Raw genomic sequence first — 17573 nt, forward strand, 5'->3', positions numbered from 1 at the left:
TAAGGAAAACTATTTTCAATCTAATTTTTATTAATGAGTGATGAAATGTAAATTGTATGATGATGGTGTGCAATGTATGGAATTGTAGTATAATTTTTTTTGAACTTATTAAAATTATTAAATGAGATGAATTTGATGGTTTGAAGAATTATATATTTGAAATTTTGATTTGTTGGTGCGTTGATCTCTAGGATTGGCAAATTTGACTCAATTTGGTTAACATAGTGTTTTTGATAAGTTGGAATTGGTTGTGATTTGTAAAGACGAAAGAAAAATGCTATCTTAGACCAAAAAAACATATTTATCATTCCTTAAAGTTGTGTTTAATTGAGGATGGAGGTTAGTTTTGATATGTGTGATTGGGATATGAAATTGTAATTGTTGCAAAGATTGGTAAATTTGGTTCAATTGGTATCATAGGGTACATTTTTTATTTGATGACTTTGCTTTTGATTTATGAGAATGGAGAAAAATACATTCTAAAGCCTAGGAAACAGGTTCATCAATGTGTCATGACTTCTATTTTATGTAGACTCGTTGGGTGAGCCAAAAGCTTACTAAGCGAGTGACATTATTGATTTTGGAAGAGAGGCATGGGATATTTTATCACTAGGCGAGCAATCCTCTCGTTAGGAGAGTTGTGTTTTTCTATTTTGAGTCAACTTAGGAAAATTTGGATTCTCGTTTTGTTAACCACTGGAACGAGCTAAATTTTGACAACTTGTCCTAAGCAATTAAAGGTTTGTGGTTTGATTTGAGGTTTGTGGTTTGTGTTATGCTAATGCAATAGAAAATGAATTATAAGTTGTTAATATTCGATTTAATTAAATGATATGTCATGAGTTTGATTGAATTAAGATACATATGTATGACCATGTCTGATGTTTATGAATATATAAGAATGTGATGTATAAACTATGTGTAAATGTTGTATGTGCTTTATTATAGTTTTACCTTTGTTTGATATGAGTTGAATGAATGAGAGAGTTGTCTTCTCGAAGGAGGAAAACTACCAAGTGTGTTACAATTGTAGTGTATCGATGACGTGAGTTAGTCTTAAGATCATCGTGACTCTACTAGTTGTTGGAATCATATAGATGAAAACAACTAGTCGAGATAGTTGGGGAAGGTTCATATCTAAAGTGCTGACATTAATCAAACTTAGGAGAGATATTGAATTTACCCTACCATGTAGTGTGATCGAGGAGCGGCCTGTACACATTACAAGCTATGACTCCTAGGAAGCAGGAAGGATCAAGCAATGGTAGGTGCACAATCTCATCGTACTAGTATATACACCGATTACCTGGTGGTTATGTCTATGGTTTTTGGTTTTTAGATGTTGATTGTATAAATTGTGAAGGTTATGTAGCAAATTTCTTAATTTTTATGAATGAGTTATGAGAACTTTTATGTTTAGATGTTGATTTTAAATTATCTCTAGCTTACCCTACCTTTTATGTGTTGTGTGTAGTTTATCCACCTACGATGATCGTATGTGTATACATGACCAAAGGATGGTGCAGGTGAGGGTCCTTGTAACAACCCAAGAAAATAAACTATTTCTACTCTCTTGAGTTCCTACTAGTTTAGTATTAAGCAAACATGTCATATGGATAACATAAATGTATGCAAAATCTATAACAAAATGTAGTACAATCCTATCACAAATTTTTAAGGTTATTCAAAATACACGTTACTAATCCCTCAAAATGTCAGACAAGACTATGAAACATACACTACATCATATAACTATATACATTCCTTCATATAACTCCAAGAACGTCCCTTAGCCTATTGGCTAGTACCATCACCACATAAAACCTTGTCTGCTTACGCCATAGAAGCGATCATTTCAAAAGAGACATAAGCAACCAACACACAAAATAAGGTAAGCTAATGATAACTTAGAGATTCATATACAATTATTATATGAAGATCTAAATCAAACTATCAAATATTGACTTCATATATCATAAAACTATTCTTATCCATTCACGCAAATATGGCCTAGAATCAATTATCCAAATTTACGCATCCACTCAGACTTATAAAGCTTTGCTTTGTCACGTAAAAAGAAATTCCTCAATGTTACAATTCCAGTAATGGTTCTTGGTACCCCTCTCTCTCGACAAAGGGAGTTAACTTACAACCTAATATAAAAGGGATCCACAACCCCATAACCAGCTATAAAAAACTTATTCTGTCTTCACCACATAGACTCATTCCTCTATATGAGTCTGTGATTTGGCAGCTCATTACAAGTATTCCATTTGCGTCTCTATGCATGAAACATATCTCGCTTCCCTTACAAAATCAAAATAAGGACCACCTTTTTTTAAAGACTTACAAGTGACATCTATAACATCCCGACCAGATATTATTGATTTAAATATTAAAATAAAGAAATATAATTAAACTGCATTTAATGAAATATCATTTCCAAAAAAACGCGGGAAATGTTTAAACTTTTATTACCTCAATAATAATCCAAAATCCATAATTATAAATACTATTATAATTATCGAAAAGTCTAGTAATATAAATGATTACAATGTATTTGAAATCATAAAAAATATAAAAACTCTAATAAAACTCTTCTCCCCAGACTAGCCCCGCTCCGACTCTATGCCTCACTAGATCCACCAGCAACATGATCTGCTCCCGTGTATCGCGTACACGATCATCGCCAAACACAAGCAGATAGGGTGAGCTAACAGAATAAAACATATATACAAGCATATACATATATCACAACCACACCAAAGGAAATTCATCCTTTGATTCCATAACACATGGCCACTAACATTTCAACCGTGTTCTACTTCTTCTAGTGAGTATCTCAAGATGTCTTGCTACCACACCTATCAACCACAACTGATAGAGCATGTGTGGGAAACCATGCTACAGATCATAACCGTATCGCCAGGTGGAGTTTCCAATACAAATAACATTCGTAACTTCCCAAGACTACCAAACTCGTCAGCTTAATACTGAGGAGGGCAATCTACAGGACCCAATTCGTACACACCAAAACGTGCACACTCACACTGGCAACACTCGCCATCTACAGGACCCACGTCACACTTATCAGAATTAAATGCCATAGAGGCTCCCACTACCCGAATTTATTAATTATTTATTTATTTAATTAATTAATTTTCACGGGTCTTACAACATCCATCCCATTCCCTAAGCAGTGGATTATCTAACTTTTGCAACGGTAATAGTGGAACCACAAGTCGAAGGTTCTAGAACCAATAGAAGAGAAAAACCTAGTTCTTAAAGGCTAGGAACTTTAGATATGAGATTTGATTAGGCTGGGCTAAACTTTTTTATAGTTCGTGAGATCAAGTAGAAATTCTTAATTACTATTACTTAAGCATTGTCACTCTCGAGGGAATGTGGTATGGAATTGACGATACTTAATACTTAACTAAAAACTAAATAAGCCCGATACATATGATACCACACCTAAAGACCGTGGAACGCATTTATGCATATCTGAATGAATTTGTAGAGAAATACAAGTTTTCCAGAGAAAGGAAGGGATTCTCTATGCCATGAAAACAGGCTTTCCCGTAAAAATGCATAACACTAGACTTACATGCCACACCATTCCTCTTTAGGAATTATATGACCATACCAGTCAAAAAATTCAAAGAGTGTCCCTAGTAAATGCATAAAACTAGACTTACCTACCATACCACTCCTCCTTAGGAATTATATGACCATACAATTCAAACATGACATTCAATCCATATATAACATTCCTCAAACCTGATAACACCTCATTGAATTATTCAATTCACCACGTGCATAACCTCCTCATCAAGTTACATATCCACAAAACCTTAATTCTCATAAGTATTCTTTGTATTTCAATAATAACCATATTCTATTCAAATAACTTCAAAAATTATCCACAACATATATGTATACATCTAATTATTTCCTCACTTTGGCGTGCTTACATTCTATGTTACACACATCCATCATTCACAAATATACATACTTTTACATCAAGATCAACCCAAGACCACAACAGTATATAACAACCTACTAACCCCATCAAGTAGAAATGTTCTTCATAAAGAGAAAGCTAAAATAGAGAAATCACAAGAGACTAACTTTTCTAACTATAGACCTCAAATCAAAGATCGCACCAGTCAAAGTAAACATTCATGTGTCTAGGATCAACTATCAAAATTCCAGCTCGATCCGAATGTTAAGGAAGCGAGAATCATAAATTTTCTGAGATGACTCAAAGTAGGAAAATCCAACTCACCCAATGAGAGGATTGCTCGCTTAATGAGAAAACATTGCTATCAAAATAAATTTTGACACTCGTGCAATAAGTTGTTTGCTCCCACAACAAGTCTGCAAAACATAGGAACTCAAATTCTACAGTGTGACAATGCCTAAGACAACCTAAAAGTTTCTCACATATTTCAAATAATTTACCAACACACTAGAGACAATTAAAATCACCTATTCCAGTCATAACAAGCCAACATTCTAGATTATACAACATAGAATTGCCATTCTCACATGAACCTATACACTTGCTCTTTGAAGCTCTACACACATAGAATCTCCTGAACAACCAATCAACTACTTCAATTAGTATTGTAAACATGCATGATTCTAAACCCCACACGCAACCTAATATCAAAAAAATACCTAAAAGTGCGTAAAACGAAAACTTACTTTGTTTGACTCTTTGATTAGTAATAAATGTAAAACTCCTCGCGAGGATCAATTCTACAGTTTATGATCTTCAATCAGATAATTGGAGTCTAAAACGGTGAAAGAAGGTGGAAAAAACTTAGAGGAATTAACTTTTAGAGAGAAGGCAATTTTTATAAAAAAGAACATCCCTGATTAAAATATTTTATATAACTTAATCTTTTAGTATTAAAATACTGCAGTGTTCTATTTTTTTATAGAAACCATCACTGCCCTATAGTCATTTTCTAGATTCTTACAATCCTCAACAAAGACATAACTTGGGAATGGTATAGATAGAAAGAATTGCTTATATATATTTCGTCTAATGTTTTACATATTTACTCTAAATTAGAATACAATTATGTTTTGTGTAAAAATTTATAATGTAACTTGTGAGGAATATTGTAACAAATGGCTTATATACTATGTTGATATCAAAGTTGAAATACTTAAAATTAGTGGAGAGATTCTACTAATTCAGGGTGTTACATATTTCATTAATATTTTTTTATAATAATAATATTTATTGTTATTATAATTTTTTTTTATCATGCACAACAAAGTGGGCACAATAAGATACCTAGAAAGACCTTCACTTTTTAATAGTGTATAGCAATAACAACATGTTGATCATCACTAGATGCAAAAAATGCATTTAACTCATCAACATAGTGACCAAGTGCATTCCATTCGAAAACTATTGTACCAAAATAGAATTGCTTAGAAATTTACAATAACAAATTATAGATTTACAAAGAAAAACATTCCACTTACCCATAAACTTCTATTGAAATGACATTCATCTTAGTCTTCTTACCGACTTTTTCAAGCTCTCTTTCAGTTTCAACACCAGTCAAAATTTCAATTACATACGCATAAAACAATAATAATTACTCATTTAAAATGCTAAAGTAATTGACATAAACTTAATCATAAAGAATAATAGGTAAACTTACCTATTAAATAGTTAGTGTCAACCTAGAAGCATTTATGATAGAAAATGAATGCATTTTAAGTTTATTTTGGGAACTAAGTAACAACCAATAAAACAACTTTTGTTCCAAATTAAAAGTTTATTTTATAATTGTGATGGATTGTTCCATAAAAACCTCCATTGCATGAAACACTGAATAATTGAATGTAGTAAACCTTATCCTTAATAATTTCATATTGAATTTGTATATCAGTGTGTTTCTTACTGTGGCAAGGATTATCACACCTGACATCCAAATTCTCATATATGATTTTGTAAGTTCTAACACGTTTGAAGAATAAAGAATTTGTCAACAATTTCAATTATATTACTCTTTGTCTCGAAGGATAATTTCCATTGAAAATTGAGATTTTCTTTTAGTATAATCTTGAACAAACCATGACCTCACAACACATGTAATGATATTCCAATTTTCCATCTTAGAGTTGTTTTTTGCTATGTAGTAAGATTGTTTATGCAAATTAGACATAAACACATACTATATATAAGGCATATAATGAATGGACAATGTCCACAAATGTATTTATATAGATATATATTAGTAATGTAAAATTTGAAATCAACATCACAAATATATGTGTAACATTCTGGTCAAATATTACAAATTTACATAATAAAATAAAGAAATAAAAATAAAACCTCATTTATAAAACTCGAATACGATATCAAAGTCTGGTAACATAAGTATCTGCAAAGTCCTTAAAATCCATAAATCAGTACAACTCTATAAAAAGAAAATCCCAAAGATAGCCCACGCTCCACTCTATGCCTCACCAGATCCACTTGTAACATCATTTGTTCCCACGTAACAAATTCCACGATCATCGCCAATCACAAACAGATAGGGTGAGCTAACATACACCCACACACACACACACACACATATATATATATATATATATATATATATATATATAAAAGTATCAGTCAATATATGCAAACACAAATCAAAGGAGCTATCCTTTGATTCCATACCACATGGCTACCACCATGTTATTTGTGTTCTACGTCTTCAGATGAATACCTCACGATACTCTTGTTGCCACACCTACAAGCCACGACTTGTAGAACACGTGTGGAAAACCTACTACAAACAACACTCCGTAATGCCAGGTGGAGTTTCCAATACGAAGCATAGTTCGAAATGTCCCAAGACTACCAAACTCGTTGGCTAAATATTGAGGAGGGCAATCTTTCTGGACCCATCCGTATGAACCACAACATGCACACTCACAACAGAAACACTCGTCAGTCCGTGCCACAACTCAAGGATTCCTTGTGTTCATCCGCCATCCCGAGCCATAACTCAAGAGATGTCATTCCAAGCCATAAGTCAAGGAATGCCACGTGTTTACCCTCTATCCCGAGCCACAACACAAGGGATACCGTTTCGAGCCACAGTTCAAGGAACACTTCAGCAAGATGATCTTTAAGGTATCACCAAAACATTGTAGACCACGCACATCCAAAGCAAACAACCATTCTGCCACTGCATTATCGTCTAGCGCTGCTCTAGAGCCGTTAGGCGAAAGCCAGTTCCAGACCGCCTGGTAAAAGCCTCGTGCCACCAGGTGCCACGCGCCTCTAAAGCCTCTGACCTTGTAGATTTCGCCTGGCGAGATTACACTCACTGCCATGCACTACGCGTCCAGTTTCCCACTTTAGTTGTAGCTCTTGCTTGGCGGGTCTAACACCACCGCCAGGCGCTACATCAGTACTTGCGCAATATTGGTGTATACTAACTTGCACAATTTACCAAATTCTCTTACTACCTGAACACTCACTCTAGATACCTCAGGTCTAGCTGGTTACTGTCAACACTGCTCGGAATCTTCAAATCTCATATCCTATACGTTAAACTTGCTAAGTGTGGGTATCCTCCCATGTACCAAGACCCTTGCCACCTATCCTTTGATCACACCATAAACTTAGTCAAGTCAAGTTGCAAGGCAACTAATTTCTATTTTAGGCTATGCTACCAATTCACAGTTCTGTTTCCACTAAATTCCTTTATGCCTTCTTTGTACCACACTTCCTCCAATATCCCCATTGACCTAAGGATTATTCAATGACCTTAATTTATGCCCTTTTTGCTTCTACTCTAGTTTATATAATGCATCACCAATCCAATCTTCCTGCTTCATTTTGATTCCACAGAACCCATCTCTCAAGTGAACCCATAAATTCATTTACATTAATAATTCATACCTTTCTTATCACTCTAGCCCTCAGCCCATTGTCCAGAAAATTCCTACATTCACCTTACTCACTAAAATTGGCCTAAAATGATTTCTAGACATAAGATAGCCCTCACAGCCACGCACAGTCATCTTCTCTACACTGGCGCCTGGTAGTACATAGCGTGCCTCCAAGCGGTACATCCATTCTGGGTAACCTAGAATTCTTCCCTACATTTGTGCGAACTCTAAATTTTGCCATTCCAGCCAACCTCTCCATTCTTCACTCAATGCCTCGCAATCATGTAATTATGTTTATTATTATTATTATTATTATTATTATTATGTTATGCTCCATATTACATAATTCAATTGCATATAAAAGGTATGAATCGCCTAGCGGCTTTGTAAGCCCGCCAAGCAGTTTTTGGAAATTTTTTAGAAACTCAATGTAGTCTAGAAAAATGTGATCAAAAGGCAATCATACATCACATTCCATTTGGGATTATATAATTAAAATCTAAAACGAGACTTACAGCTCCCCTAAGCTAGATTTCTTAGCTAAACTTTTGAAATTGCTTAAGTTCTCCTTGCTCACGATTGTTCCAGCCCTTGTCTCCTTTCAACATTCCTGTTTTTGATACTCTCTCTACTCAGTCCAGAACATGCTCTCCATACTGCCAAAGTCAGTCCCTCATTTCTTCTAACATTGCCTCTCCTTTTTCCACCTTAAACTCACTTAATTATGCTTAATTGCTCATAAAAACGAAAATTATGATTATGGAGGTTTAATGACTATCAATTGTCATTAACATCGTGTTTCTTCAACCTTCCCAGTTGCTCCTGAAGACGGCTAGGTTTTCTGACCCTTCCCATCCATGCCAAAAATAATTTTAGCAAAACGAAAGCTTAATTTATGTCTACCAAGGTTTGAACACATAACCATTCAATTGTCAAGTCAATGCACAACCAATTTATTTTTCATGATAATCCTATAACTCTAGGATTATATTATTATGCATCATGGTCAATTATAGTACTAAAATAATAAATAATTAAAATAACACTCAATTTGGCATACATAGAACTCAAACCCAAATTCTCTCAACATGATCAAATACTCTTAACCATTTGAGCTACTACTTTTCCACATCATACAAGCTAACACTAATTACCACAAAGGCTCCCACTACCCACATTTATTAATTAATTAATTATTTAATCAAATAAATTTCTCGGGTCTTACATTCCCCTCACCTTATAAAACTTTCGTCATCGCAAATTGGACTTACCAATAAATAAGTGTGGATAAGACTGTCTCATAAGGTCTTCCATCTCCTACGTCATCTCTTGGGTTACCTCATCCCAAAGAACTTTCACAGTCCGAATCTCATTCCCTCTGAGTTGCTTGACATGGGAATCCAAGATTCTCACTAGTCCAACTCCAACTGTCAGATCTTCACGCACTTGGACATCGCCCTCCTCCAGTACATGCGTAGGGTCTACAATGTACTTCTTTAACTGTGATACATGGAAGACATTGTGCAAGTTTGCCAAGTGAGGTGGCAAGGAAATTTCGTACATCGTTGGACCAATCCTCCTCGTGATCTGGTATGACCCTGATTAACCTAGGAGTCAGCTTTCTCGACTTGAGAGCTCTCCCAATGCTTCCTGTCGGTGTAACTCTAAGGAATACATGACCACCTGCCTCAAACTCAAACGACTTCCTCCTCTTATCTGCATAAGACTTCTACTTGCTTTGGGTACCGTGCATCTGGTCTTGTATTACCTTTACCTTCTCAATGGTTTGTTGCAAAAATTCTAGGCTGAGTACCACCGACTCTCCATCCTATTGCAAGCATAACGATGTCCTACACCTCCTACCATACAAAACCTAATATGGTGTCATCCCAATGTTAGAGTGATAACTGTTGTTATACGTGAACTCAACCAATGATAGCATATTACTCCAAGTACCCAGGTGATCTAACACACACGTCCTTAGTAAGTCCTCCAATGACTGTATAGTTCTCTCAGAGTGACCATTTGTCTGAGGGTGACAGGCTGAGCTTATTCTTAATTGCGTGCTTAAAGTTGCTTATAGTGACTACTAGAATCTCGAGGTGAAACGTGGGTCTCGATTGTAACATCCCGACCGAATATTACGAATTTAAATAATAAAATAGAAAAAAATAATACGTCAGCGTCATTTATTAAAACATCTTTTAACAAAAACGCGAGAAATTTAAAACTTTATTTCATCTTGAAATATCTCAATTCCATAATTTATAAGAATCAATATAATAACCATATTCAATATTCCAAATGTTTACATAATCCTTAAAATAATAAAATAATAAAACTTTAAGAAAAATCCTCTCCTAACTTGATAAAGCTCCTCCGTCGCGGTACTTCGACGAAAAAGCTCTCCAATCGGCGTTGTACCAATTGAATCTCGTGGAGAGCTAGGGAAACGCAGCGGAAACGTTCAATTATGGAGGTTATCACTCGGTTCGCTCTGGTTTCTCGCTGGTTTGGTAAACCCTAAGAGGATAAAACCTAATCTAGGGTTTTAGGTGAGCTGATGAACGAAGGGAGTGATCTCTACCCAAAATCTCATTCATCAAAGTTGCTATTACAATGAAATGGCTTGCCATTTTATAGATCGAATGGCAACCGGAAAGCGAAAAATAGAAACAACTACCCTAGCTTACATAAGGGAGTAACACGTGAGTTGTAATCGTGAAACCTAGTTAGGAAAAGAAGAAACGCGTGAAGCAAGAAGCTCACGTTGACGACAAGAGATGGTTGTGAGTGAAATGCGCGTGGGTGGTAAGAAAACCCTAACGAAAGGCATGAGTGACGTTTGAACCAAGCGACGCTCCCAAAGAAGAAAACAGAAGCAAAAGTTGGTCTGGAGCGGTTTTCAACTTGGGTTGCAGATTGATGTAGTGAGACGGCCCAATAGAGAAGTGATGTTATTAAGTGTGCACGCGTGAAGTGAAAATACATGTGCGTGAGGTATGTTGTTGGCTGCACTTGTTAAATTCCTTGGCCATGCATATGGGCTGCTCCATTATATTCAGGCCTAATTTGGATGAAAGCACTCTGAATCACGTGGCTAATGGCCAGCATAGGTGTGGTGACGAATTGGGTTGCAGGCCCAATATCAATTGGACAGCTTGGAGAATCCATTTAATCACGTAGTAAAACAAGTCTTATTAGAATCCATTTAATTAATTAAAAATAAAAAAAATTAAGAAAATTAAAAGAAATTAAAAAGGAATGGGCCTAGGCGTTGGCCCAATGCAATAAGCCTTATTGGGGTCACATCACAACTAGTCCCACTCTAGCTCTATACCCCACCAGATCCACCTGCAATATCATCTGCTCACGTGTACCGAGTACACGATCATCGCCAAATACAAACAGATAGGGTGAGTTAATATCAAACAATCTTATATATAAGACATTTACACATCAATATAAATATACCAAAGGAATGCCATCCTTTGATCTCATGCCACATGGCCACCACCATGTTAACCGTGTTCTACGTCTTCTAATGAGTACTTCAAGATGTTTTGTTACCACACCTACAAGCCACAACTAGTAGAGCACGTGCGGGAAATCATGTTACGGATCACACTCCGTAATGCCGGATAGATTTCTCAATATGAATAACATTCGTAATGTCCCAAGACTACCAAAATCGTCAGCTTAATACTAAGGAGGGCATTCTAACTGGACCCATCCGTACACATCACAACGCGCACACTCATACCACCAACACTCGCCAACCCGAGCCACAACTCAAGGATTCATCGTGTCCATCCGCCATCCCGAGCCACAACTCACGAGATCTCATTCCGAGCCAAAACTCAAGGGATACATTCTGAACCACAACTCAAGGAACACCAGCAAGCCGACCTTTGAAGTATCACCGAAGCCTTGTAGACCACTCACATCAATGCAATCAAGCTACATCCAATGTCTTATCACTTGACGCTACTCTAGAGCCGCAAGGCGAAACCCACTTCCAGACCGCCTGGCAGGGGACACGTTCCGCCAAGTGCCACGCGCTCAGAAGTCCACTAACATTGCAGCTATCGCCTGGCAGGACCTCCCTCACCGCCAGGCGTCACTCGCTCCAGGATCCTACTGAAACAGGCTTCACACTTGTCCGTCCGAGAGAACGACTAGTCCTTTCTGGTGAGCTATGTCAATGGACTCACCATTTTGGATAACCCCTCCGCAAACCGCCGATAGTAGCCTACTAAACCCCAGAAACTTCGCACCTTAGTAACATTCTATGGTCTCTCCCATTTCACCACCATTTCAATCTTCGTCGGGTCCACTACTATCCCTTGGGCTGATATTACATGACCAAGGAATTGTACTTCCTCTAATCAGAATTCACACTTTGACAATTTCCCATACAATTGATGCTCTCTGAGGACTTTCAACACCACCCTCAAGTGCTCTGCATGTTCTTCCCTATTCTTGGAATAAATGAGGATGTTCATGTAAGGTCTGAAGATCCTATTCATGTAGTCCATAAAGATCACACAAGAATTTCTAAGCCCAAAAGGCATCACCACATACTCGTAGTGCCAATATCGTGACCTGAAAGTTGTCTTCTATATGTCCTCAGATGAACTTAAACAATTTTAGAGAACACCGCTAGTCCCCTCAACTAATCCAACAAGTCATCGATTCTCAACAACAAATACTTGTTCTTAATGTCAACTTGTTCAACTAACGGTAGTCAACAAACAATCTAGAGTTGTCGTCCTTCTTCTTTACCCATAGCACATGAGCTCCCATGGCGATGCACTCGATCAGATGAACTTCTTCTCTAGTAGATCCCTTATCTGCTTCTTCAGCTCAACTAATTCTACCGGTGCCATTCTGTATGGTGCCACTAATACAGGGTCAGCTCCAAGGATGAGCTTAATGGTTAAATCCACATCCTTGCTTGGTGGTAGTCCAAGAACTTTTTTTGGGAACACAGCTGCATATTCATTCACCACTGGTATGCTTTTGATCTGCTCAACTGTGCTTTTCTTTTTTGCTTGGGCCACTATCATGAAACAAATAGCCCCAACTTCTATCTCTTTCAACACCTTTTGAGTCGATATCGACTCAAGTCATTCTGTATCTGAGAACACCATTATGCACCGTCCATAATCAATGACAATGCGGTTGCTGGACAACCAATTGTTAACTCACTTTTTCAGTCATTTTTAAGAGTTAAACAAAACCCAAACAATTCCCCTTAACAAAGTATAGGAAAATTAACTCAGGATCGAATCCAAGCAAATGGTACGTGTCAAGTTTAGCTTGCGTAATTAAATCTTGCTAAAATGAAAATAAAACTAAACAAAGGGGGAAAATAGAGAGATTTTAAAACTAAGAAAAAGTGTAGAAAATTATTGAATTCAAACTAAGTTAAATGCATGATGAAAACTAACTTATGCTATGATATGCATGAATGCAATGAATGAGTCCTAATGAAATGAGAAACTAGATTTAAATGAAATGAGAATCTAAGTGAATGGTAAGGAAGGATGCATGAAGCATGCATATTCAAACCTACTGTGATAATATACTAATGTAGACTAGGAACAACATCAAAATTTAGACATCATGTGGCATAAAAAAAGTCAGATATTGGCAGCAAGTATTTAATTTATGGCTGCAAAAATTTAATCAGCAAAGTGCAGATGTAAGAATGTGACAACACTGAATTAACATATACCAGCCATAATATGTAAAGCAAATTCCCTAGGTTAGTTCTCAAACCAGAATAGTAGACCAATCAGGTAAGCTCCTATTCTTGTGTAATGAAGATGATACATGGAAGACTTATGCAAATGCAAGTGCACGTGACAACCTAAAGTGAAACTAGAATACCCAAAGACAGAGCATAGTTTGAATCCATTGCTTGATCTTCTCACAAAGCATCGCAGCCTCAAAGTTATGAAGAAATGTAGATGCACTAAAAATTATACCTAACAAATTTGATATGCTCTAGAATGCAGATATGGTATGCAATGAATATTGAACCACTTGAAATGCAAAATTAAAACAGCCGAACTCGATGTAGAATTATTTCATATGCAATGCAGATGTTCCTAATCACAAAAATTATATGAAACCAAATTGCAGTAGTGTATTAGTTAGTGACGACAACAAATTATTAAATGCTTTTCACAGCAGCTGGATTGATTCAATGCAATAAACTGTAAACATGTGTGAAAATGCTATGGCAGCAGTAAGGCAGAATCTGCAACTACTAACTCAATAAAATAGAGATGCATTGTGCATACCAATTTGATTGAAACTTGAATCATATTTGGTCGGTGATAGTAGCTAGTATAAATAGTGACAAATCAGTAGTGAAAATAAAGTCTACATTTGAACAGGTGCAGTATCACGCACATGCATTATTCTAACTACAAGCAAAATGGTTAGGATGAATGAATGGAACTAAAAAGATGTTGATCTAGATGAAAACATAAAAACATAATTAGGCATAAGTGGGAGTTGTGGATTCAGAAGAAGCATATGTAGCTGCGAAAATTAATATGTAATGAAGAAAATAGGAACTCGACTAGTTACTGCAGCAAACTTAGAAGAAAGACAGGAAAAGTAAAATTGGTGCAGAAACTTAAATCAAATAGATGCAACATAGAAAACATGAAATTGGAAACTGCTTTAGTGATTAAACTAAAGTTCCTTTGCACTCGAGAAGAAATCTCGATAATTTATCCCACTTTGGGATCATGTGGATTCCTAGAAGAAACCAAAAATTGTATGCAAAATATGAACTAAGATCAAACACCATCACATCATGAAAAACTAAAATTAAAATTGGAAAGCAATAAAAGAATTCAAAAGCAATGCAGAATTTAAAGGCAAGGAACCTAGAAATGCAATCAAAACTTAAACAACCAGAAATTAAAAATTAGACATCAAAACTGAAACGGAGTGGTATTTCATTACCAAAATGATGGAGCCAACATCATACAGATTCATCGGAATCTAAACCACTCAGCCTCCAATCGTCGATCCAAGCGTAGATTATCGGCGGAATACTGGAAGATCTGTCGTTCCGGTCGAAACCTCGCACACTCACGGTGGCTTGGGAAACCCTAGGAGAACGATTCCTTGACTAAAGAGGGGGTGTGAGCCGACAAATATGGGTTAAAACCTCATCTCATTTATCTAAGCTAAGCTTTACAAAGGAATGGTTTGCCTTTTATAGATAGGGAAGGCAACCGGAAAGAAAATGGAAGAGAAGAAAGTGGATGTCGTCTAACATAGATCCAAACGGCAAAGATGAAAGGCTAACCCTAATGATTTGTGATACAAATCAGAAAGTCTACAAAGACAGGTGAGACGCGTGAAGGTGTGGACGGTTGGCACAACGCATTATGAGAGAAAAGGGAAACCCTAGATGCGTTGTTGTTTAAAAATGAAGAATGTTTGGACGTGTGAGGCGGAAAAAGGGAAAACCTAGCAGAGGGTGGAACGCGTGTGATGCATTTGGTGACATTGCCTTCAAATGAGTTGTCTTTGAAAAATGACTTGGCTGTAATGGATCTTGGCCCAATGTCATGTTAGGTGCGCTGGAGAAAACATTGGGCTACACGTAGCAAGCCCAATGTGTTGATGAAGACGCAAAATGTTGGTTGTAGATGGATTGGGCTGCATTTGGTGCATAAGTGATATTGAAAGTTGGCGTACTCTAGTGTTAACACGCTGCAGCAAAATGATGGAAGAAATAGGAATTGAATGTTGATCCAATTAGAACAAACATTTATTTATTTAAAAACAAAACAAATAAAGAAAATAGGCCTAGCCAATGGCCCAAGCTATAAGCCTATTAGGATCACATCACAACATCAATAGAGGTTTACACAAGATAGAGTAAAGTCTCAAAATTAAAATGGCGAAAGGAAGCAAAATTAGCACAATTTTGACCACTTTGTGCTCGTGATTGGCTAAGTGAGACTACCCAACGCACTGCAGAAAACCTCAACATCTAAAGGTCGTTTTGTGCTCATCAGAGAAGGAGGAACCCCATTACAATGCATTATTCTCACTCTCGCATCATAACCTCTCTCGAACCCTAGCCTCCAAATAAATCTCTCTTCGCGCACAACCAAGACCCTCACAAAACCTAATTGTCGCCCTTTTAAAGCCCCACGAAAAATAAAAAAAGAAAAACAAAAAATGCCTAACCCAATTGCCTACTACGAACCAGAATCGCAGATCTTGCCTTGCTCGTCCATCATGAATTTGCATCCATCAAATTCCCTCTTTTCATATCAGATCATGCACATCTGCTCGCTCTCCTATCACACCCCAGCTTTTCCTTTGCAAACCCTCGTGGCGACCCTTGTGTGGCCTTCACGCACCAGCTTTTTCTCTCTCTCGAACTAAATTCAGCAGCTGTCTATTTCACTTTAAGAAAGGTTCACTATGTCACAGCAGTTATGCTTCTGATTGGGCTCGTGGCACTTAAGTTAAGCTATGCATTTTGACCACCAGTATTTTAATTGACCACAAGCATTTTAATTGATCAGGGGCATCCTTGTAATAAAGAAAAGTTAAATCAAGGGGTCATATTCAAATATAGCATAATTAAGAGGGTATCCTAGTAAACTAGTTTAATTAAAAGTAAACATTTTTATCACATTTTTATCACATTTTTTCTACAAACTCTATTTTCTACACTAACACTAAAAACTAATTAATTAAACCAAACAAATATTTATTTAAACTAAAACCAAACTTTTAGAAAGGAAAAATACTGAAAAATAGAGTTCTAATACCAATCCATCCCCAAGATCACGTCAAAACCCTCTAAAGGCAGAAAGATGAGATTCACCTTTAACCTGCGGCCTGCAACTTCTATAGGGCATCCCACACAAACTGAGTTGATGGATACTTGCCCAGATGCTGGTGTCACGACTATCAGCTTGCACCCCAGATTGCGTACTACTAGCCCGAGCCTTCCCACACGCTCCTTAGATATGAATAAGTGAGTGGCTCCTAAATCAAACAACACCACAACACGATGATTAAACAATAAGCATGAGTCTTGCACCAGGTTACCTGATTGTATCGCCTCAAGCTAGTTAGGGCAAACACTCACCCTGGTGCTTTAAGTCGTTCTCATAGTGGCTTCTTTGTCGGAACTCAACCAGCTGGTTTCCTATTGGGACACTTTAAGCGAAGTGTCCGGTCTGCTTACAAACGTAGCACCTGCCAGTGCTCGAGCCTCCTCCAGAACTGCCAAAGGGTTTTGGGCAGTCCCTCCTAAGATGCTCCCCACCACAGTTATAGCATTGCAGCTTCATAGTTGAAGACTATGGTCTGCTACAAGGTTTCTTCTATTGTCTGGAGTCTGTAGTGGTCTTCTACGGTCATGCCACTCTATTGGGCCCCATCTCCAGCTGCTGAACTGCTTTAGTCTACTCGACCAAAACAAGAAACTCCATCATCCTCAATGGTACAAGGAATCTGCACAACTCATGTTTAGGTCCGCCCTCGAACTTTCTACACATCCACTCCTCTATGACAGCTTGCGAGTAAAACCTCACCAGATACTCCAACATGTATGTGTATGCCTGCACAGTTAGCTTCCCTGTTTGAAGGTG

At 37.1% G+C, this 17573-nt stretch overlaps 1 long non-coding RNA gene across 1 annotated transcript; it reads right to left on the reverse strand.

Moving 5' to 3' along the window:
• Positions 1 to 2500: 2500 nt before the first annotated feature.
• On the reverse strand, positions 2501 to 15450 carry LOC114163634. The gene is made up of 2 exons (XR_003599421.1): positions 14911 to 15450; positions 2501 to 2658 (listed from the first exon to the last, which is right to left on the reverse strand). It is a non-coding gene; the product is annotated as an uncharacterized LOC114163634 (long non-coding RNA).
• Between the last annotated feature and the right edge of the window lie 2123 nt (positions 15451 to 17573).

Source organism: Vigna unguiculata, chromosome 9 (genome assembly GCF_004118075.2).
Source record: "Vigna unguiculata cultivar IT97K-499-35 chromosome 9, ASM411807v1, whole genome shotgun sequence".
Lineage (NCBI taxonomy): Eukaryota > Viridiplantae > Streptophyta > Magnoliopsida > Fabales > Fabaceae > Vigna > Vigna unguiculata.